Source organism: Miscanthus floridulus, chromosome 1 (assembly GCF_019320115.1).
Source record: "Miscanthus floridulus cultivar M001 chromosome 1, ASM1932011v1, whole genome shotgun sequence".
NCBI lineage: Eukaryota > Viridiplantae > Streptophyta > Magnoliopsida > Poales > Poaceae > Miscanthus > Miscanthus floridulus.
This window is the reverse complement of record NC_089580.1, coordinates 35,197,145-35,222,571: the sequence shown is the minus strand read 5'-3', so window position 1 is coordinate 35,222,571 and position 25,427 is coordinate 35,197,145. Positions and strand designations below refer to the sequence as shown.

Here is a 25,427-nt window from a genome sequence, read left to right as displayed (position 1 = left end):
TTCATTTGTTGCTTAGTTTGTGCACCACCTTGATTTTGATTGAAGTTGCTTATGCAACACACGCATGTTTTACAACAGCTTGGCAATCAGCACTCGAATTTATCTACCGTCCTAACATGACCGGACAGCTCTCCTTTCTTCTTCAACCTTGAACAGTTTCTTTTTTAGGCCTTGTTCATTTGTTTTCAAAATTAAAAAAAGGACTAAGGGTATGTTCTTTTCATCCCCAGTCCAAGTGGATTGGAGTCAATCCATCCTCAATCCCCTTCAATCCATTTGAATTGGGGATCAAACAAACAAGCTCTTAAGGGGATTGGAGGGGGTTAAGACTTGAGAGGGATTTTGACTTATAGGGGATTTAGGCCCCGTTCGGCTTACCTTATAATCTACACTATTCAGCTTGTTTTTTTCAGTCGGAACAATATTTTTCTCTCACAACAATTCAGCCAGAACAGTGTTTTTCAGCCAATTCGGCCAAGTTTCATCAAGCCGAACGGGGCCTTATAATTCCCCTCAATCCTCCCAACCGCTTTAGTTTTGAGATCAAATAAACATGCCGTTAATTTGTTCACAAAGCTCGGCTGGGAGCATCAGCGTCTACCTCATCCCAGTGGCTCCTCGTTGTTGGGTCCACCACCTCCTCCTCCCTCCGTCGGGCTAATCCGCCAAAGAAAGAGTAGAAGGGAGTGTGATGTTGAGAGAGAGAAGAAAAATCAAGTGCTGACTTGGGCAGAAACACATGAGTGTAGTTTAAAGTTCTCAATTTGCTTTTACTTAGGAAAAAGTGTGCTTTTTATAATGTTCCAATTGGTCAGAAATACCTGATGCAAAATTAACTTCTATATTTTAGTAGCGAGATTCTGAAAACAAAGAAATCCAACAACTGATTTTTTTAAGCTACTTGAAAACTCATTGGTTTACCCATTGAAATTTTGAGAATTATTGAAGATGCTCTAAGACCTAAAAAAACACACATCCCTTAATATATGAACCAATTAATAATATAGATAGTTACACAATTCTTTTTAAAATCTTCTGCCCTAGCTCCCTCCCTCGCCTTCTAGTGCATCGCATATAACTTAATCGTCTCAATTCGATTAAATTTAAATTTAAATAACTCTAAAAATTGATTCGTTCGTGATGCTTCGGCCCCAATCGTCGAACTGCTTCAGCTAATCAAGTTAGAAGCAGGCATAAAAAAAATCAAGTTAGAAGCAGACCGATGGATTGAGGCAGGTGCTGCCGGGCTCGCAGACCTCGCCAGAGGATAACTGCGCCTTCAGGCTTCAGTAGACGTTGTTTTTTCCATCATGTAGCCCAAACTGTTAAGCCGGCAAAATCCTGTATTTTCTCAAACTGCTTTCCTACTTAATGAAAATGATGAGCAGATCTCCTACATAGTATTTAGTTAGATCACATCTAAAAATTGCCTAATGAGTGAGATGACGACTGGTAAGTGACACCTGCCCACAGGCCACAGATAGGGCACGGGTACATGTTACACGTGACCTTCGCAAAATCGCAGGTCACAATCAAGGCTGTGTGTGCTCCCCCTCCGTCTCCGTGTCCTCGCCCCTCGGTTTGCCGCCCGCCGCCGCCGAGGCCTCCTATTCGACGGCTACTCCTTGACCACACGGAGGCGGCGCAGGGCGGTGGCCCTCTGTCAGGGTGGACACACCCGCGCCCATGGCCAACCGCGGCGCTGCAGCCGGCAAGCTCACCGTCGCGGTGACCTTCTCCAGCCTCAGAGAGCAAGGCAAGGTGCGTGCGTTTGAGCCCTCTGTTAGATTGATCTCTAATCATAAACTGGGTCTAACGGCCCAGTTGGGCCTTTGATCCGCGCCCTGATCGGAGGCGCCCAACCCACTATGGCTGGAGGGCCCCTGTCACACTGCGCTATATATAGAGGTGGGGGCCGGCGGCTCTGAGCACGAGGTTGACCGAGCTACAGTTCCCCACCGAAAATCCCTAATCCGATCTAGAGGGTGCGTAGCCAGTGACGGGAAGCTCCACTGCCTCGTCGCCACCGAATTGCGCCACCGGACTGTGTCACCTACGACCACTACACGACACCACTGCCTTCACCGACTCCATGGCGGACGTGAGCGGATCCTCCTCCAAAGGCACAGACGGTCAGCCCTTTTCATCCCTTCCTCTCCCTCTAGATCTAGTAGTTCAAAGTTCTAGGGTGTGTTCATCATGTTTATAGTAAGATGTACCCGCTAGATCTACGACTAAGGTCATGTTCTTTCAACAATGGTACCGGAGTCAGGTCTTCTAGGGCTTTTAGATCTAGATCGGGTGAACGAAAAATGAATCGGGTTAATCCTAACCCTAACGAAACCCTAACCATAATCCCCAATCGGCAAAGAACCGAGAAGAATGAATTAGGATTTGGGGGCATCGGTCGGCCGGGCGGTTTTGATCAAGCGAAATCATCGCCTGGCCGTCGGATCTAGATAAATGAACGAGAGTCACTGGACCGAAATCGGCCCAGGCGGGCAAGCGCGGCGGGCGACTTTGCCGGCCCAGGCCCAGGTTGCGGCCTGGGCGCGGGGAGGTGCCGCGAGCGAGCGTGCGTGGGCTGCTATGGTAGGCCAGGCTGTGCACTGTTTTTGCTGGGCTGGTTACTGTGGCTACAGGCCGGGCCAGAATGAACAATAAATACAGTTTTGAGTTTATTTAATTTTCAAAAGCAGATTTCGATGAATTTTGTCTATTTTAATATGTCTATTAAAATTTGAACCAACGGGATAATTTTTTAGAGAATATTTGAGAAAAATTTAACGCTTCTGAAAAATAGATAATGAATTTTTTTAGGTTTTCCGCTGCTAAAGAAATAATTTATTCTCCATTTATTTTGAACCAACGTGATATTTAATTGGATAAAAAGAGATTTTGACATGATTATAATGTTGTTATTTTCTGACCAATGTTGTTAATAACAATATCGTAATTTTAATGATTTTATGTAATATTTTTATTTCTATCCAACGGTGATGTAGATTTAATGTATAAATAGTTGTATGTTTTAATTTTGATCAACGTTGGAATCAAGGCATGCAATTGTTGTTATTATTTATGTTCTCACTCTATATGAATTGTGTTTTCAGACGGATACAACTTGATTGGTTGTATCAAAGAGATCCCCACTCTCAAATATGACAACTACACGGAGTGGAAGAAAAATATTGACCTGACATTTATCTTGGCTGAGGTGGATTGGGTAGTCACCTTACCGTGTCCCACTGAGCCTGTGGCACCGGTGAGGAAAATAAATGAGGCTGATGCCGCTTGGGCAACTAGAGAGAGGGATTTTGAATCCCAAAAGATATCTTATGACCTTTAGCATAGGAAATGGGTCACTGCCAACAAGAAATGTTTGGTTGTGATAAAGAACACGATTGAGTCTGCAATTGTGGGCTCAATTCCAGAGTATGACATGGTCACCAAGTACCTCGATAGAATAAAGAGTCAGTTCACTGGCTCTTCAAAGACATATGCTACCCAGCTGATAAAGTAGCTGGTGATAGAGAGGTACTCTAGAAATGGTGCATAAGAGAGCACATACTAAGGATGAATAATTTGGCATCCAAACTAAAACCAATAGATCTGGCTCTCAAGGAAGAGTTCCTTATTCATCTGATTTTTGCTTCCTTGCCAAAGAAATTTGACACTTTTATTGTCAACTACAACATACAGCTTGAGAAATGGGACTTAGAGAGGCTCATGACTATATGTGTGCAAGAGGAGAGAATGAAAGCTGCTAATAGTGGCACTATCAATTATGTGAAAGACGACAAGAAAAATAATAATAATGCTAACTCCTCCTCAAAGTCAAAGGGAAAGGGTTCCATGCTGCATCAGCCTCAGCATAACAAGTTCACGGTAGAGAAAGACCAGTGTCTCTATTGCAAGAAGACGGAACATTATAAAAAAGATTATCCCGATTACTTAAAGATGATCATGGTAAAGAAAGGTGAGAACATCATTACGTTCATAAATGAATCTCTGTATGTACAGTATTCAAAATCTACTTAGTGGATTGACTCAGGTGCAACTGTTCATATTGCTAATTCCTTATAGGGATTCTGTTCGACGAGGACTACGCAAAGAAGAGAAAGACACGTTAAGGTTGCAAATGGTGTCTGAGCAGATGTTGAAGCCATTGGCGATCTTTCTCTAGAGCTTGCTGATGGCTTCACACTTTTACTTAGAGATGTACTTTATGTTCCCTCTTTATAGAGAAACTTAATTAGTGTTTCATGTTTGGACAATAATGGATATGATTGCCATTTTAGAAATGGCAAATGGAAGATAACATTAATAATGCATGTGTTGGTCTTGCTATCTTACAAAATGAGTTTTATTTGTTATCACTACGTGATGATGTGAATGTTGTATGCGATGATGGGAACATTGCGTGCGACAATGAGAATGTATCCTCGTCTGCGGATGTAAACAGAAAATGAAAGAGAGCTCACGATGCGTCGTCGAAATTATAACACTATCGTTTAGGCCATATTTCGAGGGGGAGAATAGAAAGACTAGTTAAGAATGACATTCTTCCTCCATTAGAGTTCTCAGATTTAGAACAATGCAGAGAATGCATAAAAGGAAAGTATGTAAAGAAAATTATAAAAGATGCTAAATGAAGCGTAGAAATTTTATAGATTATTCACACAGACATCTGTTGTTCGTTTTCTGTAAAGAGTGTGGATGGTTATGATTCGTTCATAACATTCACAGATGATTACTCCCGTTCTATCTATATTTATCCAATCAAAGAAAGAATAGAAGCATTGGATAAATTTAAGATATTTAAGGCAGAAATTAAAAACCAACACAATTTAAAGATTAAGATAGTCAGGTCCGACCATGGGGGGAGTACTACGATCGGCATACCCCATATGGTCAAGTTCTGGGACCTTTTGCAAGGTTCTTACAGGAGAATGGCATAGTAGCCTAGTATTCTACACTGGACGAACTTCAGTAGAATGGAGTAGCTGAAAGACGCAATCGTACCCTGATGGATATGGTGCGCAGTATGATAAGTTACTCCACCTTACCGTTGAGCCTGTGGATGGAGGCGTTAAAAACCGTCATTCATATTCTCAATAGAGTACCAAGTAAGTCGGTGCCCAAAACACCATATGAGTTGTGGACAGAAAGAGTACCCTCACTAAACCACTTACGTGTGTGGGGGAGTCCTGATGAGGCTAAAGTTTTTAACCCAAATATTAGGAAGCTAGATCCTAAAACAGTAAGTTGCCATTTCATTGGCTACCTAGAAAACTTAAAAGGTTTTCGTATCTATTGTCCAGACAGACATACAAAATTTGTAGAAACGAGACACGCTGTCTTCCTAGATGATGAAATAATGAGGGGGAGCATGGTAGCTCGAGAAGTTGACCTTAAAGAGAAGCGGGTGTATACACCCACTCCAATGATTCATGAGCCATTTTTTTCACTACCTGCTATCGCTGCACCGACAGTGCAAGATACTATGGTGCCAGCACCTGTTGTTATTCCGCCTGTGACAACAATGAATGACGATGAGGAACTTGTTCTTTAGGATCCTGTAGAACCTATTGCCACACATGAGGGGGGCAACAATAGCCTCAAACAGAAGATGTGCCAAATGTGGAGGCTCCTAGAAGGTCTCAAAGAGTTAGAAAATCAGCTATTTCTGCTGACTATGACGTATACAACACTAAGGAATTTCAAATGAATGATGATCCCACCTCATTTGAAGAAGACATGAGAAATGATAATTCATCAAAGTGGCTTGAGGCCATAGAAGATGAAATGAAATCTATGAATGCCAATAAAGTTTGGGACTTGAAAATAATTCCTAAAGGAGCCAAAATAGTAGGCTGTAAATGGGTCTACAAAACAAAACTTGACTCCCAAGAGAATATAGAGAGATATAAAGCGCGACTTGTGGCAAAAGACTTTACGCAAAGAGAAGGGATTGATTACAATGAGATGTTTTCTCCAGTCTCTGTCGATATGGGACCCACAGGATACCCCACAAAGGAAAGAGAAGATCTAGTCTAACTAGGATTCTTCCCTTATAATCCTAGTAGTAGTACTATTCAGTAATTCTACTAGTAACTCTCATTATAAACTGACTAGGACTCTGACCTCCTGACTATATAAAGGAGGGCAGGGCTCCTAGACAAGGAGACGACAATTGTACAACACAACATATCGCAATCAATCCAACGCAAAGGCTAACGCCGACTGGACGTAAGGTTATTACTCGATCCACGATCGAGGGCCTGAACCAGGATAAATCGACTGTCTCTTGCGTTAACCATCGAGTTCAGCATACGCCGAAGCCCGAACATACTGCCCCGGGTACCCCCGTGGCAGGCTATCGGTGGTAAAACATCGACAGCTGGCGTGCCAGGTAGGGACTTTCGGCGACTTTGCATCCGAAAGCTCGATGGACCTCGATAACATGATCTTCCCGATGGGATCAACTTTCATCTTCAGCTCATGGATCTGTGAGGCGGACAACTACGGTAGGCTTCAAAGCCATCTCCTCAAAGATCCGGATCATCATGAAGAATTTCCTATTTCGACAACTACGACGGATCAGCTCACCAGAAGATTCACACAGCTCATAATATCCGATTCGAATAAGATTTCACGGCTACACGCATTCGACTCGAATTCAAGCTCCGTGTCCAAGATGAAGTTTTATTCGAGTGCTTTCAAGAAACTGAGTTCTCTTTTGGCAGAATTCCAGAGCACAACCCAAAACAACTCGGATTACCCTCAGAGTTCTTTTAAAAAGTCGAGTTCTTTTCCATTTGGGCTCGACAACACGGCAAAATCCTATCAGGGACAGATCGAAAGGTCTTTCAATCCAATGCTTGGGATACCACTGACAGGAGCCCAGGAGGGTCTCGTGCTAACAATAACATCGCAAGACTGTATCATCCACTGGCCAGGTTCCATTCCTGAAGATAGCGGAACCCAACTAGTCGGCACAACAATAACAGCTATTCTACCTTACCAAGAAGGAGACTCGATCTGCGACATCGAGGCATCTACTGAAGTCATCAGCAACTCTGATAGTATGAAAACTAACACCAATAACAGAACGGCTCATGCACGGGAAGTGCTCATGGTTCGACGTCCTCGGTCACCATTAAACCCCCTAGAAGCACCCGATGTTAGGTCATCAGATGAATCAGAATCCAACATATCACCCTTTGCCCAGGGCTACGATGGGGAAACCGAGAGTCAGAGATAGGCTAGAGAAAGGAAAAACAAGTTGAAGCAAGGGCGCCAACACCGCACTAGGCAGCGTAGAGAAGCCTAGATCATATACGAGTCAGATTTGGCTGAATACGATAAAAGAAAATCACAACAAGAAGCCGAAGAAAGACGCATGGTGAATACACCTTACGATAAGATTCGAGAAGCATTAGAAGAACTCAGGGCAACTTCACATCACGGAGAGAAGTATGAACAGCTCCAGGACTTGCTCCGGTCAACGATCCCAAGAACGCATGAAGAGAGAGCCCGATCGAGACTACCCACCAGATCAACAACCCGTAGGCAAGAAGATCAAAATCAAAGGAAGTCCGCTTTCGAAAGACTTGGGCCAAGTGGAAGCCATAACGGAGAAAGTAGGAAGGAACATAATCAAGGCCACCAATTTGAACAACTAAGGAAGACCAGGAGTAGGGTGCCTACCCAGACAGCCTCGCAGACTTATTCCCATCAAAACAACACTTGGCTAGAAGAAGGAGCCGAATCTGAATTCAAAGAAGCCGGAACGCACGACAGATTCCCCTGTTTCGCGAACAGGTTGGCATCAGTACGATTACCTCACAAATTCAAACCGTCTAACCACTCCAAGTATGATGGCAAAACCGAACCAAGGCAACGGCTCAGAATATATTCACAATCAATTGAACTAGCCGGAGGAGACGATGATATCAAAACCTTGTTCTTTCCCATGGCACTAGAAACTATGCCCCTCCAATGGTTCGACAAGTTAAATCTAGGATCTATCAGAAATTGGGAGGACTTGCAAAGAGCTTTTTGTGAAAATTTTGTAGGAATCATTACACACCCAATCACTCATGCAGAACTGAAAGGACTCAAGCAAAAGGGAGGCGAAAGTCTCAGAAATTACTATCGACGATTTGGCGAACTACGGGCTCAAGTGCATGACATTACCGAACGAGAAGTAGTTAAAGCTTTCTCTCACGGAATCATGGCTAGGTGGCAATTTCAAGATTTCTGCAAAGAAAATCTGAGAAACAATGAAGAATTCAGGCGAATAGTGGAAAAGATGATTACTGCAGAAGAAAAAACACAAGAGAGGTTTCCGGATAGAAGCAACCAAGACAACCCAGACAAGCAAAATCATCGAAATAGCAGACATCAAGAAAGGAAACGTAGACCAGACAATACCGTGGCAATGGCCGACAAATCAAAGAAGTTTTCCAAACCCAGAAGATATAATGACATTGAAAACGTACGTTGCCCATTGCACCCTAATGGGAGGCACACCATCGAAAATTGTTACACTTTCAATGATCGATACGCAACAAAAGATAATAAGGAGAACACCAAAGAGGACAATCAGAAAAAAGACGAAGACAACCACGAGGACAAAGGATTCCAAAAACCTAGGGGAACGGTAGCAGTGATCTTCTCAGGGGCTCCAGATTGCAGAAGCAAACATCAAGAAAAACTAGCACTACGGACTATCATGACAGTAGAACTAGCTACACCAAGATATCTCAATTGGTCACAGTATCCTATCCAATTTACCAGAGAAGACCAATGGACTAGCATGGGAAACGCAGGCCATTATCCACTGGTGCTAGATCCAACTATTGCTGGTATGACTGTCACCAAAGTATTAATCGACGGGGGAGCCGGACTCAACATCGTCTTTTCGGAAACACTAAGGAAGATGGGACTACAACTCACCGGGATGATCACACCAACAAGCACACCTTTTTACGGAATAGTACCCAGCAAAGCAGCCATGCCGCTCGGACAAATTACTCTACCAGTCACTTTTGGAACACCCTCAAACTACCGTACGGAATTCATCAAATTTGAGGTGGCGGACTTTGAGTCATCATACCACGCGATTCTCGGACGGCCAGCACTAGCGAAATTCATGGCGATACCGCATTACCCGTATTTACTGCTCAAGATGCCAGGACCTAATGGTGTACTTTCCCTTCGAAGTGACTTGAAATGCGCCTTTGACTGCGATGTTCAAGCAATCCAGATTGCAGCCAGAGCACAAGATGACCAAAGTAGAAAAGAAATAGCCACAATTGCTGCAGAGATAAGCCAAGAAGAATTAGAAATACCGGCTAAAAAGCCCAGCATCATCACGCCACCGAAAGAAGCCGATGTCAAGCAGATCGACCTGGGTACTGGCGATACCTCCAAGACGGCCACTATCAGTGCTCACCTCTCGGCAAAATAGGAACATGCGCTCACCAACTTTCTTTGGGACAACAAAGATATCTTTGCTTGGAAGCCAGCCAACATGCCAGGTGTCCCAAGAGAGTTGGCTGAGCACAGAATTGATGTTAATGAAAGCTCCAAGCCTATAAAGCAACGGCTACGATGATTCTCACCCGACAAAAAGGCAGCGATTAAAAAGGAAATCACAAAACTGATGGCAGCCGGATTCATCAGAGAAATCCTTCATCCAGACTGGCTAGCAAACCTGGTCCTTGTGCAGAAGAAGAACACAAACGAGTGGCGTATGTGCATCAACTACACAGATCTCAACAAACATTGCCCAAAAGATCCGTTCGGGCTACCACGCATTGACCAGATAGTCGACTCAACAGCAGGGTCTGCACTATTATCCTTTCTCGATTGCTATTCAGGATATCATCAGATCGCATTAAAAGAACAAGACCAGAGCAAGACATCTTTTATTACTCCGTTCGGTGCTTACTGTTACAAGACCATGTCATTTGGACTAAAGAACGCCGGTGCCACATACCAAAGAGCTATCCAAACTTGCCTTGGGGATCAAATCAGTGAAAATGTGGAGGCATACGTGGATGATGTAGTGGTGAAAACAAAGAACCCAGACACTATGATTGAAGATTTAGAGCAAACATTCGAAAACTTGAAGAGACGGAGATGGAAGTTGAACCCAAATAAATGTGTATTCGGAGTTCCTTCAGGATAACTACTCGGATTTTTAGTCAGTCAGCGCGGGATTGAAGCCAGCACCAAGCAAATTCGAGCTATAATAGAAATGGGTCCACCTAGAAGTATCAAAGATGTACAAAAACTAACAGGATGCATGGCGGCCCTCAACCGTTTCATATCAAGACTCGACGAAAAGGGGTTACCTTTCTTTAAACTACTAAAGAAGACAAACAAGTTTGAATGAACAAAGGAGGCCGACGAAGCCTTCAAGAAACTTAAGGCATACCTCACATCCTCACCAATTCTCACACCCCCAAGGAAAGACGAAGATATGATGTTATACATTACGGCGACTACTGCTGTGGTCAGCACGGCAGTAGTCGTAGAGAGAGAAGAAGACGAACGCGTGTATAAAGTGCAATGACCCGTATACTACATCAGCGAAGTATTATCTGAATCAAAAATATGGTACCCACATATACAAAAACTACTCTACGCCCTATTGATCACTTCACGCAAGCTTCGCCACTATTTTAAAAGCCACCAGATCACAGTAGTGACAGACTTCCCGTTCGGAGACATCTTACACAACAGAGATGCAACGGGACGCATATCAAAGTGGGCAGTCGAACTCGGAGCTCTTAACATCAATTTCACCCCGCAGAAGGCAATCAAATCTTAAGCCCTTGCCGATTTTGTGGCCGAGTGGACAGAGATTCAACAGCCTTTATCAGATACAATCCTTGACCACTGGAAGATGTATTTTGATGGGTCACTCAAACTAGGCGGAGCCGGTGCAGGCGTCCTCCTCATTTCTCCAGAAGGAAAACAACTCAAGTATGTCCTTCAGATATTATGGCAAGCTACAAATAACGAAGCAGAATATGAAGCCCTCATCCATGGGCTATGAGTGGCAACTACCCTTGGAATAAAAAGATTACTCGTATACGGCGATTCAGCAGTAGTCATCAACCAAGTCAACAAAGATTGGGATTGCACCAAAGAAAACATGGGTGCCTACTGTGCTGAAATACGGAAACTTGAAAAACATTTCCAAGGATTAGAAATTTTACACGTCCTACGCGATTCCAACATTGCAGCAGATGTCCTTGCCAAGCTCGGATCAGATAGAGCGAAGGTTCCACCCGGTGTATTCATAGAAGAGCTATTAGTTCCCTCTATCAAACAACCCAGTGAAACAACACATGAAATTCAGGCTAAAAGCGTTCAGATCTTGGTAATCAACACTTCATGGAGCCAAGTTTTCATCGACTATATCAAAGAAAATAAATTGCCAGCAGATAAAGCAGAAGCCACCCAAGTTGTTCGCAGAAGCAAAAACTACGTTCTAGTAGGAGATAGACTTTACAGAAGAGCAGCATCATCAGGAGTACTCCTAAAATGTGTCTCATTTGAAGAAGGCAAAGAGATCCTAGACGAAATACACTCAGGTTGCTGTGGAAATCATGCCGCCTCAAGGACACTGGTTGGCAAAGCATTTCGCATCGGATTCTACTGGCCAACCGCTTTGAAAGACGCAGAAGAACTTGTTAGAAAATGCAAAGGTTGCCAAATGTTTGCAAGACAAGCCCATGTACCAGCTCACAATCTTATCTGCATCCCACCCGCTTGGCCTTTTTCCTGCTGGGGGCTAGATCAAGTAGGACCCCTAAAGAAAGCAAAAGGCAGTTTTGAGTACATCTTTGTAGCAATCGACAAGTTCACCAAGTGGATTGAATACAAACCACTCGCGAAATACAGCGCAACCAAAGCAGTCGAGTTCATCCAAGACATTACGCACCGCTTCGGCATGCCCAATCGAATCATCACAGATCTAGACTCCCCCTTCATAGCTATAGAATTCAAGAGCTGGGCATAAGATTGTGGTTTCAGTATAGACTATGCGTCTGTTGCACATCCAGAAGCCAACGGACAAGTAGAAAGGGCTAATGGACTCATACTAGCCGGATTAAAACCAAGGCTATACGAAGAACTAGTGGACTATGGGTCCAAATGGATTGAAGAATTACCGATAGTAGTATGGGGGCTACGAACTCAAATAAGCAGAGCAACAGGCTACTCACCCTTCTTCCTAGTTTACGGGTCAGAGGCCGTACTGCCTGCCGACTTAATCTGGACATCACCAAAGATAGAACAATACGATAAAGGAGAAGCAGAACACACAAGAAGATTAGAACTCGATAGCTCAGAAGAAGTCAGAGTAAACGATACCCTCCAATCAGCCAGATACCTACAAGGTTTAAGACGACACTACAACAAGAGTACCCATCCTCGATCACTACAAGTCGGAGACTTAGTGCTAAGAAGGATACAAAAGACTGACGGACGACATAAGCTACTCAGTCCATGGGAAGGTCTGTTCATTGTCACAAAAGTCACCGGACCAGGCACATACAAGTTAATAACCGAAGATGGAAAAGAAGTCAGCAATACATGGCACATCAGCCAGCTAAGAAGATTCTACGCGTAAAGACAACTCAAGAAAAAATAGATATGCAAGCCACAAGGGACCAACGTTCACAATCGACGAAGGACAATATTCTTCAACAACATATGTATTAGTTTATATTCATGATCAATAAAGATGATATTCATCCACAGCATGTCTTGTCATGACTTCCAACGAGTTGTTTTCCCGAAACAAAAAGCAAAATGGCTGAAAACATGCCTAAGCATCCCGGCCGAGAGCAAAATGGCTGAAAACACGCTTGAGCCCGCCGATGAGGGTAGCTAAAAGCTAACACCTAAAACTAGTCGACCGAAATTGAACTTCAAAAGACCCTCCAGCTCTTCGTTCCGAAAAGCAAGAGGCTCAGGGGCCACATCCAGATAGGAATACTTTTTCCTTAGAAAAACACAAGCGCCACTCAAAAAAGCATTCGGATGCCGAAGTTCGTCATGGCAACATTCTATGCCGAGTCATTTTTACATAGCGCGGACGAAAGGTTGTCAACACAAAGATTTACATCTAACAAGTCATAGCGTGGACAAAGCACTCGACGGATCACAAAAGAGGAAGAAAAGAAAGGTACTTGACAAATCGAGGGGTCTTGTCAGGATAATGCACAGAGTTGTTTTGCGGAGCAGAGACGAAAACGAGACAAAGTACTCAACAAGTCAAGTAACTTCGACCACACCCAGGCAAAGAATACATCAACGAAAATAAAGAATCTTCATTTAAAGAGGAGTGTAATATTACAAGGGGTTGGTCAATCAGATCAGGCATTGTCATCAGGAAGGGAAATGTCAATATTTAGACTATCTACAACCCTACTGGCTAAACCTTCGACCTCAGGCTCCATCCTCTCAATGGCGTCAAGGTATTCTTGGCTTTTAGCTTCCTCCGCTATCTTGGATAGAGGCGCCTCTAGAGCAAGGACCTAGACCTAGGCCAGCACATTCTTGGTACATACTTGAGCACACTTCTTCGCGAACTCTTGGAAATGAGTCGGAATCCAGGGAATGAACTGCGCCCAAGACTGCCCGTCATCCGCTGGAGTCCGGAGAACATCGGCTACTGAACAAAAAGATTTCCACAAAACGTTCCAATTTTCAGTAGCCGTCGCTAGCTTCCCGGACAAGCCTTCAATAGTTTTTTGGGCCTACACAAGATCTCTGTCAGCTCCGCGCCTAATCAGCTTAGCAAGGGCGAGTTCTTTCTCAGCATGAGTAATTACCTCCTTAGCCTTATTATGACTAGAGCGGACAAGAGCCTTCATTTCATCGATACTCTCCGAGAGCTTCTGCTTCTCAACTCGGAGAACTAGACAAGACACCCAAGAACAAGTCAGCAAAAAAGAAGTCAAAATACAAGAAAAAACAGGCAGAACCCGCGGCACCTTTGTATTCATTCTTTGCAGACTCCACCGCGGCATCTCTCTGCTTCTCCATCTCCACTACCCGGGCACGAAGGGTTTTCTCCTCCTTTTGGTGCATTTGACGCTCTGTCTCCAACTCAGCCCAGAGAAGGTCGAGATCGGCTTTCAGAGCATCCACCTCAGAAGACAACTTTCTCTCATTTTCAGATGAGAAAAAGAAGCCAGAATGATCACGAGAGAAAGACTGAGCAAAAAGAGGCAAAGAGAAACAAGGCATAAGGACAGAAGAAAAACAAGCACGCAAAAAAGGAGTGGCAGTAAAACCTACCTAGGGCTTTTCACCAAAAGAAGTCGCGAGGGTCGACAAGCTCCCCCAGGCTGTGGTCAGCTCCGATAACTGATGGGTGGCATCGAACTGTTGCACCATGTCACCAGAAAAAGAGGGACCGCCGGAAACAAGAGAAGGGGAAGGAGAGGGCGGCTGGGGCGAAGAAGGAGTGACCAAAGCAACCTCCAGGGAAGCCGGAGCCAAACCCTCAGAAGGACCCGGCATGACGGCCATAGTCACCTCCGGAGCGGCCAAGTCCGCAACTTCGCCAGGTAGCTCCGAAGCCCCCACAGCAACTTCATCAACAGAATGTTGTGAGTCCTGAGGCTCGGAACTCGTTAGCACGGCGGGAGGCAGAGAAGAAGTCGATGAAGAAACGAGAGAAGATGAAACACTAAAAAGTGATAAAAGGAAGCACCGATAAGAACCAGAAGAAGGAAGATAGAAGCCAAAAAGATAAAAGCCAGAATTTACTCACCCGACCACTTTCTTCTTCGCGAAGCCAAAAGAAGGCCTCGCAGGGGGAACCACAACGGTGAAAACGTCCCCGCCACCCGGCGACGGGAGCGGGATAACCGACAATGAAGCCGCGGAAGAAGCCGGGGCTGGAGCCGTGGAAGAACTCCGCACTAGAGGAGCGGTAGAGCTCGGGACCGAGGCTACCAAAGAACTCAACACCGGAGCTTCAGAAGAAGTCGGCGCGGGAGCCTCGGAAGAACTCACACCCGACCTCCGATTACTTCAAAAAGTTCAAGACTAAAAGTCAAGACAAAGAAGAGAAATTCAATGCAACAGGAATATGAAAAACAACTCACCGCCGCATGATGAGGCGTACTTCATCATCCTCTTCTCCCTCAACCAAGGAAACCAGAGCACCTACTGAAAAAAGGATAAAAAGTACTCGGTTTAAGAGGGAAACAGGAAAACAAAGGAACAAAGAGTATTAAATGTGCTCACCTAAGAGCATGCTAGCAACAACTGGAGTACCTGAGGGAGTACTTGGTTTGCGAGGCTTCTTGGAGACAGGTAGGCCAGATGAAGACCCATCCGTTCGCCCCCTCTTCGGGACACTGCGAGGACCGCAAGGGACTAGATGAGGAACATATTCTTCATATACATCAACAAATTTGGAAGAAACCCCAGGAAGGGCGGTAGAGGTTTGGGACTTACTAGTTGTAGGAGTTCCAGCAAGTTTATCCCCAGTCTCCGCCATGGCGGGGAGAACATCAAGAGAGATCGGGTCGACAAAGTTCTGCCCAAGCTCCTGCAAAAAAGGATAAAACACTGAGATAAAGAAAAGCTAAGCAAAAACGGATGCAGCAAGAGTACATAAAGTACTCAAACAAAAAGATAGACAACTCACAGCTAGGGGCGGGTTGTTGGCTGAGAACTCGGAGACAGCAGGAGGAATGACGCTCACTCCTTTCAGCATCTTCTGGAGACGCTCGAGTACCTCCTCACCGGTCAGCTCAAGAGCTGGGACCATGCGTGAAGGATCCTCAGCCCTAGAATACTCAAAGCCAAGATGCTCCCGCTCTTTCAAAGGCTGAACCCGGCGATGAAGAAAGCTCAAAACAATACCAAAGCCGGTCAAACCCTGCTGTTTCAGCATGCTAATCCTATCAAGGAGTGGCTGGATTACTTGAATCTCAGTGGGTGACTCAAGCTTTTTGTCCCATCGGTCATTCACCATAGGACCAGATCCAGAGTGGACGACGAGGGAAGGGATCAAATTGGCAGCGTAAAACCACTCGGCACGCTAATCTTTTACAGAATCGACTAGGTCATAGTCAAAAAACTTAATCTTGAGACCCTGGCAAAACTGAATCCCGCAACCACCAAAAACGCTGGTTTCTTCACGGCAGGGTTGAGGTTTCAGACGAAAGAAAAAGCGAAAAAGAGATAGAGAAGGAGAGATTCCAAGGAAAGCTTCACAAAGATGAACGAAAACAGAAAGATGGAGAACGGCATTGGGGGTTAGATGGTTCAGACTAACCCTGAAATAACTAAGAAACTGATGAAGGAAGGCGGAAGCAGGAAGGCAAAGTTTGGCGCGGACAAAGGAAACGAAGAGGACAATCTCACCAGGACCCGGAGCTAGAACCCGATGCTCGCCCGGAACTCTCCATTCAGCGATGACTTTGCTTTGGATCAAGCCGTCGCTAACGAGCTCATGTAGCTGGTCTTCGCTTGTTGTTGGAGCCGGCCAAACCTTCTGAGCAGCCCTCATGGCCACGAACTCCTGGTTTTCGATCAAAGAAAGGGATGACTCCTCGTCCACGAAGGTCGCCTGGGACTTGCTTGCGGTTTTCTTCTTTCCCATGAACTGGCAGAAGCAAAAAAGGCACTAGGGAAGATGAAGCTAGGATGATGGTGCTCGGGTGACAGCGACGATGACGGCGGCGGATTTCTGAAAGCTAGGGTTTAAAGGCAAGAGCTAGGCAGCAAGGGAAAGGAAGATAAAAGGTCTTTAAATAGATTTTTCAGTAATAAAAATGGCCCACAAGGCCTGTTAAAACACAGTGTGAGAACGCAACGGTCCATTTACCGACGCAGCTAAAACGACGGAGGGCACAAATCCACACAACGGTACAAACCAACGGGCAGATTTCAGACTTATCCGTCCGACACCATGGCAGAGCTATCAGATCGCTACAAGAACAACTCATCGAACCAAGAAGAAAGAAAGGGCTACCTCACAAGGAACAAAGGAACCCGGTTATTTAAGAAAGAACTCGGTAATCTTATGAACGAACAGGGATCACAGCAGAAAAGTAAAAGACAACTCAGAAGACAAGATTCGTTCCATTACAAGTGGCTTCAAAAATAGAAGGTTACAAATCTTACAAGACCCAACGAACTTGGTACCACGAAAAGCAAAGTAGCAAAGAGGAACACGGACACGGCTAGGCTCTGGAACGATTACGTGTCCCAAATTACTACTCGGAAGGAAAAACCGTCATCAGCTACACTGTTTTCTTTAAAGGACGGACGCAGTGCATCCAAGGCGGAAATCGGCAGCATGGCAGGACAACATGGAGCAGAGAAGGCCGGCGGGCATCTGTCTACCCAAGACCGATGTGATGCTAGATATGGTGTTGATCTACACCGGATAGTCTCAAGACAGGCGATGAGGATCAACCCAGAACTGCTAAATGAAGGAACGAAGCTCACATCACAAGACTTCCTCCAACTACCACCACGTACATCCTGGCACAATGCTGTCGCGGGATTAGCCTACCTCTAATCCCTATCACAAGACTTCCTCCAACTACGACAAGACGTAAAGGAACTACAAAATATGCCCGGGGGCTGCTCTACTTCACAAACTACCATGTTCATGACCACGAAGGTTTAAACAGAATGTCCCATGGATGAAAACAAGCACTTCGGGACAGTATTTATAGATCAAAAGAGCGGCGCACATGGACTAGGAGTACCAACGAAATAAGCCTAACAAAGGACACAGTGAAAAGACAGGACTCAATAATGGATGACTCAGGCGAGAGGGAACAATACTCGAAGACGGGCATATTCGAAAGAATATACCAGCACAGTACAACCCGTGAACAAAAGGCATTTACACTCAACCACCACCATACAACTACCTCTGACAACAGTAGACTATCAAAGAATACGCCAAGACCTCGTATCCGAGTTCTTCCAGAACAAAACAATAAGGATATACGCTCGGAGGCTGCACGCTGTGAAACTACTCGGATGATGGTTTAATCCAAGACTAAAGGGCTGCTTCGAAAAGATGCCGCATAACTACTCAGATGATGACATAACCCAACTCTCAGGAACTACTTCAGAACATAAATTTTCAAACAACATAAAGATTCAAGACCCTCCAACTTTTTGTTCCAAATAGCAAGAGGCTCGGGGGCTACACTCAGTGAGTGCACTTTTTCTTCGAAAAAACGCACGTCACCAAAAGACTTCCTCAACGCAGACCACTTCAAGACATTACGACAAAAAGAACCCGAAACGAGCCATATTCGAGTTCTTTTTTATAAAACTTCAACGAACAATCAGAGCAACTTCAAGACAAGATCCTCCAGCTCCTTGTTCCAAATAGCAAGAGGCTCGGGGGCTACAACCAGATGGATGTACTTTTTCTTCAAAAAAGCACTCACCACTCGAAAGTCCTAAGAAGCGCTATAAGGTTTCACTCCAGAAAGCACTCGGATGACATTTGTTACTACTCATCAAGACCTGAAAGAGCAAAACGAGACTTTCAGAGCTCAACCATGAAGTGCTCGGGGGCTTGTCGATACGGGATCCACAGGATACCCCACAAAGAAAAGAGAAGATCTAGTCTAACTAGGATTCTTCCCTTGTAATCCTAGTAGTAGTACTATTTAGTAATCCTACTAGTAACTCTCATTATAAACCGACTAGGACTCTGACCTCCTGACTATATAAAGGAGGGCAGGGCTCCTGGACGAGGAGACGACAATTATACAACACAACATATCGCAATCAATCCAACGCAAAGGCTAACGCCGACTGGATGTAAGGTTATTACTCGATCCACGATCGAGGGCCTGAACCAGGATAAATCGACTGTCTCTTGCGTTAACCATCGAGTTCAGCATACGCCGAAGCCCGAACATACTGCCCCGGGTACCCCTGTGGCAGGCTATCGGTGGTAAAACATCGACAGTCTCATGTTAGGATTCCTTCAGAATCATAATGGCATTAGTGGCACATTATAATTTAGAATTACATCAGATGGATGTAAAGACGGTATTTCTCAATGGAGACTTAGAGGAAAATGTTTACATGGCACAACCGAAAGGTTTTGTCATGGAAGGAAAAGAACGAATGGGATGCCGCCTAAAGAAATCCATTTATGGATTAAAACAAGCTTCAAAACAGTGGTACTTGAAGTTTGATTAGACAATAAGGAATTTTAGGTTTAAAGAGAATGTAGAGGACAATTGTGTCTATGTAAAGTTTAAGAATGGGAAGTTTATCTTCCTTGTCCTGTATGTGGATGATATCTTACTTGCTAGTAGTGATGTCAGTCTACTACTGGAGACAAAGAAGTTTTTGTCCTCAAAATTTGATATGAAAGATCTTGGTGAAGCTTCTTTTATTCTAGGGATCGAGATTCACCGAGATAGAAGTAAAGGGGTATTAGGATTGTCACAAAAGACATACATAGAAAAGATCTTAAAGAAATTCAATATGCACAAATATAGTCCCTCACCTGCTCTTATAGTCAAGGGCGACAGATATGGGGATTTTCAATGCCCCAGGAATCAGTATGAGATCGATCAAATAAAAACGGTTCCATATGCTTCAGCTATTGAAAGCTTGCAATATGCTCAAGTATGTACGTGCCCTGACTTGACAATATGCTCTATACGCTAATATGTAATGGAATGAACAAAAGTAAATGATATGAAATTGAAAGATGGTAGAAGATCAAGGGAGAGATTGTTAGATTGATCTCTAATCTCAAACTGGGCCCAACGACCCAGTTGGGCCTTTGATCTGCGCCCTGATCGGGGGCACCCAGCCCAATATGGCTGGAGGGCCCCTGTCACACTGCGCTATATATAGAGGTGGGGGCCGGCGGCTCTGAGCACGAGGTTGACCGAGCTACAGTTCTCCACCAAAATCTCTAATCCGATCTAGAGGGTGCGCAGCCAGTGACGGAAAGCTCCACTGCCTCGCCGCCACTGAGCTGCGCCACCGGACTGCGTCATCTACGACCACTACACGGCACCACTGCCTTCACCGATTCTATGGCGGACGCGAGCGGATCCTCCTCCTAAGGGCACAAACGGTCAGCCCTTTTCATCCCTTCCTCTCCCTCTAGATCTAGTAGTTCAGAGTTTTAGGGTGTGTTCATCATATTTATAGTAAGATATACCCACTAGATCTACGGCTAAGGTCGTGTTCTTTCAACACCCTCACGTTCGCGCTTCGCTTCGTCGCAACCCTTGGGGCCAATTCACCCGAGCACCCACATTTCTCTTGCTATTCCTGATTGAGTAGCGGGGTTGGATTGTTGGCGCCGTGTAGCCGATGCCCAATGTTGGTCCCGGTTAGTTGCAGGGAAATGGATCAGGGATTGGAGCAATCTGTGCATTCCTTGCATGTAATTGTTCAAATATAGTGGTTTTATGTCGAATACACACCGTGCTGATCTTAATTTTCGTAAAAATCTAGCCTTATCTCGCACAATAGTGGCTGGATGTGCATTACTGATCTGTCTTTGCAAAACCAGTGTTTCCATCTTTAGGTACCATAGTGTTCATTCTCAGCCAAGGTAACTGAACTGCACTAAGAAATTTGTATCCAGAGTAGCAATAAGATGCAGCAGAGACCAACCTTTAATTGCAGGGATCTTGCCTCTAGGAATTTTCAGACTGCATTCATCCCGTTCATCACTGCGGATGATCCTGACCTGGCAACCACATCGAAAGCATTGAAGATCCTCAATTCCTGCGGTTTGGATGTGATAGAGGTTGGTGTACCATACTCGGATCCACTGGCTGATGGACCAGTTATTCAGGTAGTCGTGATGGCATTTTCTCTCACCAGCTGCAACATAGTATGTGGTCTGGTACAGATTTTATAGTTTTAGATTGACATCATTTCAGGCTTCTGCAACACGGGCACTTAAGAAAGGCGCTACACTCGATTCTTACACCTGAGCTTTCTTGCCCCATTGTTCTTTTCACATACTATAATCCAATTCTAAAACGTGGTGTGGGAAACTTCATGGCTACTATCAAACAAGCTGGCATACATGGTAAGCTTCCATTTTGGTTGTTTCATATTTTCTATTATTGTAAGTGGTGTCTTGTTCTTGCATCTTCTGTTTATTATAAATATGATTCACACTTAGTTCAGAAATTTTGTTGTTCTGTCAATAAGATCTTTGTTTTACACTTGTTATATGTCGCAGGACTTGTAGTGCCTGATCTTCCTTTGGAGGAGACAGCGTTGCTGAGGAGCGAGGCCATTATGCACAACATAGAGCTGGTTCATACCCACTCTCATCTTTTCATGCACCACTTGCACAAAATTTGTTGTATTTTGCGTACTTGTGTTGCTATCTGGGTGCTAACTAAATTCTTACTCGAGATGGGACCTATCAAATCTTCAGCTTGGGCTATGCCCATTCCAGGCCTACAAAAATACACAGTTGCAAAAGATCTTATGGGCCTTTGGATCCGGGTCTAGCTAAATTCAGGATAGGTTACGCCAAGGCCATTTTTTTGATATATTTTTTGTATCTTGGGTTTGGTATCGCAACATAATAACTTTGCTTATTAATCATGGTGGACCAATCAACAGAATAGATATCTTGAGTATCAGCCATATATCATTTATATTTTTGCACGATTGCTTGCAGGTGCTGCTTACAACACCAACCACACCAACAGATCAGATGAAGGAAATCGCAAAAGCTTCAGAAGGATTTCTCTATCTTGTGAGTGTCCAGAAGATCCCAACTATTTGCCTAGTTGAAAGCTCCAGGCATAGTTTATATATTTTGTGTAACTTTTATGTCTGCACTAAGAAGGGCGGGCCTGGTGCAAGCGGTAGAGTTTTACCGCCTGTGACCGGAAGGTCCCGGGTTCGAGTCGCAGTCTCCTCGCATTGCACAGACGAGGGTAAGGATTGCCACTGACACCCTTCCCCAGACCCCGCACAGAGCGGGAGCTCTCTGCACTGGATATGCCCATTTTTATGTCTGCACTAGTTAAAAGGTTTTTTTTATCCTGAACTAGCACATACCACATAAGCAATAATATCATGCCTCTACATTAATGAAATGTTATAGCGATTTTTTTTTTGTCTCCTGCTTGTTCATCTCACCTGACATGTTTTTCTAGGAAAAAATATAATGGAAATTAGAAGGGAATTATTTAGGTGTTAAGTAAAAATTATGGCACCTGGAACAAATGCCTTTCTGTTTCACCATCATTGTCAACCTTTGATCTTGAATATATATTTAGGTTTTGGTGGCATTATTAACCTGTGTGTTATGCAGGTGAGTGCTGTAGGGGTTACAGGTGCACGCTCAAACGTAAACTTACGTGTAGAACATCTTCTTAGGGAGATCAAGAAGGTTAGTAAATATAACCTGTTTGTCATCAGTAAACAGTGAATGGATTTTAATGCATTAACATGTCTATAGAAATTTGTGTTCAAGAATGCTTATCTTCCTGACTTTGCAGGTTACAGACAAACCTGTAGCTGTTGGTTTTGGTGTATCGACTCCAGAGCATGTGAAACAGGTGGACTAGACTTCTAACTTTCTTGCTAGACATGAGGTCTAATGGTATCTGTGTTACACCCTTTTGATATGTTCATTAGTAAACAGATCGCAGGCTGGGGAGCAGATGGTGTGATTATTGGCAGCGCAATTGTCAGACAGTTGTGTGAAGCTGCTACTCCTGAAGAGGGGCTGAAAAGGCTTGAGGAGTACACCAGGAGTATAAAGGTTGCTATGCCATGAGATGATCACTCGCATCACAGGCAAGATATTTAGGACATAACAAAATATTGGTTTTAGCAATATTCTGGCCATGGGTTTGGCATCCATAATTCATCTAGTGACTAGTGCTACATGGTATCTCTCCATAGGTGAGAACAAAGTCCAGCTTTGCCTATAATACAAAAGTTCATACTTAGTTAGTGTGACATTTCTGATGAAAAGGTGATTGTGAAATATCAGTTCATAATGATAGGCAGATCCTTTTTGTCTGAAAGATGGAATGTTGGATGAGGTTGCCCTGACTCTTTTTTTTTTTTTGATAGAAAGGTTGCCCTGACTCTTGAGAGGATAGGAATAAGAGAGGATAAGGTCATGATGATTTATATGGCTTTCCGTTTGCTTCAGGTCTTCCGCTTGAACCCACCAGTTGGTGTTCATGGATGAGGCAGCGTGATGGCTGATTGGCTTCACTGAAAATGACATTACCTTGAGCCAATTCGTCTTGCTCTCTTCTGGAAGACTTTCAAGGTCCATCAGGCTGGGTGACAGAACGATCCCAATGGACCCAGATGTTGGTGTTTTGGATAACGGAAAGTCAATTCTGGCCTATATTTATGTCGGGTCCTTTTATAGCCTACCCATATTTATAGTCAAATCAGTCCCGGATGTTAACACTTCTCTAATCCCTATCTATGGAAACTTTTCCGGTGCTCATCATATCATGCATGTTACTAATAACATGTTGGATGAATAAATTCTTTAGCTTTGTCATGCCAGCATGAAGCGTATCTGGATGTGAAGAAGCGGTGTTGATATTGAACTGTCCACGTACAGGTAGTTGCATATGACTTGTGCTCCCTTCATAGCATTTTTGCAGCTGTGCTTTGACGAGTGAATGAACAGCTAAAATTGGATAGGCTCTCCTCACTAGTGCAACGGCTAGGGCCCATGAAAAGTCAATTGCTTGCGCCAAGACGCACCCGGGATCCGGGAAGCGACGCGCTGCCTTCTCGCGCTCAAGCTGGGTCCTTGAAAGAGAGGGAAAAAAGATGATGAACAGTTAGGATCAGCATGTGAGTTTTGACTCCAGCGTTTTCTTGGATTCTTATCGAAACATACGGCTTCAGATATGGCACATGTTTGGGCAGGCACACAAGAATAGGGAAAATTTTCGAGCACTATTTCCCTAAAAAAACAAAACTTAAAGCTCTAGTACAAACTCAATTTGGTGCAAGTGTAACCCGAGTTATTTTGTATACTAGTACTTAATATACTCTCACTTAATCCCAAAAAAAACATATATTGGTGGGATTAAAAGGGTGGGGAAACATATATATTAAAAATCCATCAATATGCATATAATTTCCTGAGGTTATATTTTTGAAAAGGAAATTAATTTTCTGTGTTGATCCGATGTCGTGACTCTAACCAATAGAGAAAAAGAGGACCCGGCAGCGTGCAAACCGGGGGAATACAAGCAAGCGAGTCCTTATCCGTGGAAAAGGATTTAAAGGGCGCGGCTTTTTGGATGAGACAAAATCTCAAATCAGACAATAACAAGGATATCCCTCCATTCGGAAACGGGAAGAGACTTTTCCCTGTGTGCCATTATAAAAGATCGTAATTCCTTGTGTGCCCCTGAAAAAATTCAGCGGTCTTCAGCGCCACTACTTCAACTTTTTCGTGTCATCCATGCCACTTCCGTCAGTTTGGACTCTAACGCCGTTAAACTGCAGGTGTGAAAAGACGAAAATGCCCTTAAGTTCAAATATGTTATTAATTTTTTTTGAGCATCTTAATGACTTCAAATGAAAAAACTCAAAACTAGAAAGTTGTAGATCTCGTCGAGATCTATAATTTTCATATAAATTTTTTTTTCATTTAATTTCGTAAAAAAAATATAATTTGATATGATTAATATATCTTAGAAAAATTATATTATTTTTTTTGCGAAATTAAATGAAAAAAAAATTTATATGAAAATTATAGATCTCGACGAGATCTACAACTTTCTAGTTTTGAGTTTTTTCATTTGAAGTCGTTAAGATGCTCAAAAAAATTAATAACATATTTGAACTTAAGGGCATTTTCGTCTTTTCACACCTGCAGTTTAACGGCGTTAGAGCCCAAACTGACGGAAGTGGCATGGATGACACGAAAAAGTTGGAGTAGTGGCGCTGAAGACCGCTGAATTTTTTCAGGGGCACACAAGGAATTACGATCTTTTATAATGGCACACAGGGAAAAGTCTCAAACGGGAAAGGGGGAGCAGCCAAGAATCTATGCCTGCAGTTTGGCTTTGGGTCATGTCACTAGTGGTTAGGGATGAAAAACGGATCGGATATCACCGATATTACATTCGTTTTCATATTTCTGTCCAGATTCGGATTCGAATACGGATAGTGTCAACTATGTCGGATAGGATACGATTGGATATCGACATCATAAATATGCGATTTGAGTATTCGGATACGGATACGGTATCGGATGTTGGATATCCGAACTCGGATACGGACAGATCTCAACCCCTCTAAACTGATTCGGTTTCGAATACGGTCGGAAAATATCCATACCGTTTTCATCCTGCTAGTGATGCGCAAAAGGGAATAAGCTTGGACCACGCAGCAAT

The 25,427-nt window shown here is 43.9% G+C and overlaps 1 pseudogene; it reads left to right on the top strand.

Annotated features, from left to right (window-relative positions):
• Nucleotides 1-1,520: 1,520 nt before the first annotated feature.
• Nucleotides 1,521-24,379, top strand: LOC136478505 (tryptophan synthase alpha chain, chloroplastic-like; annotated as a pseudogene).
• Nucleotides 24,380-25,427: the final 1,048 nt, after the last annotated feature.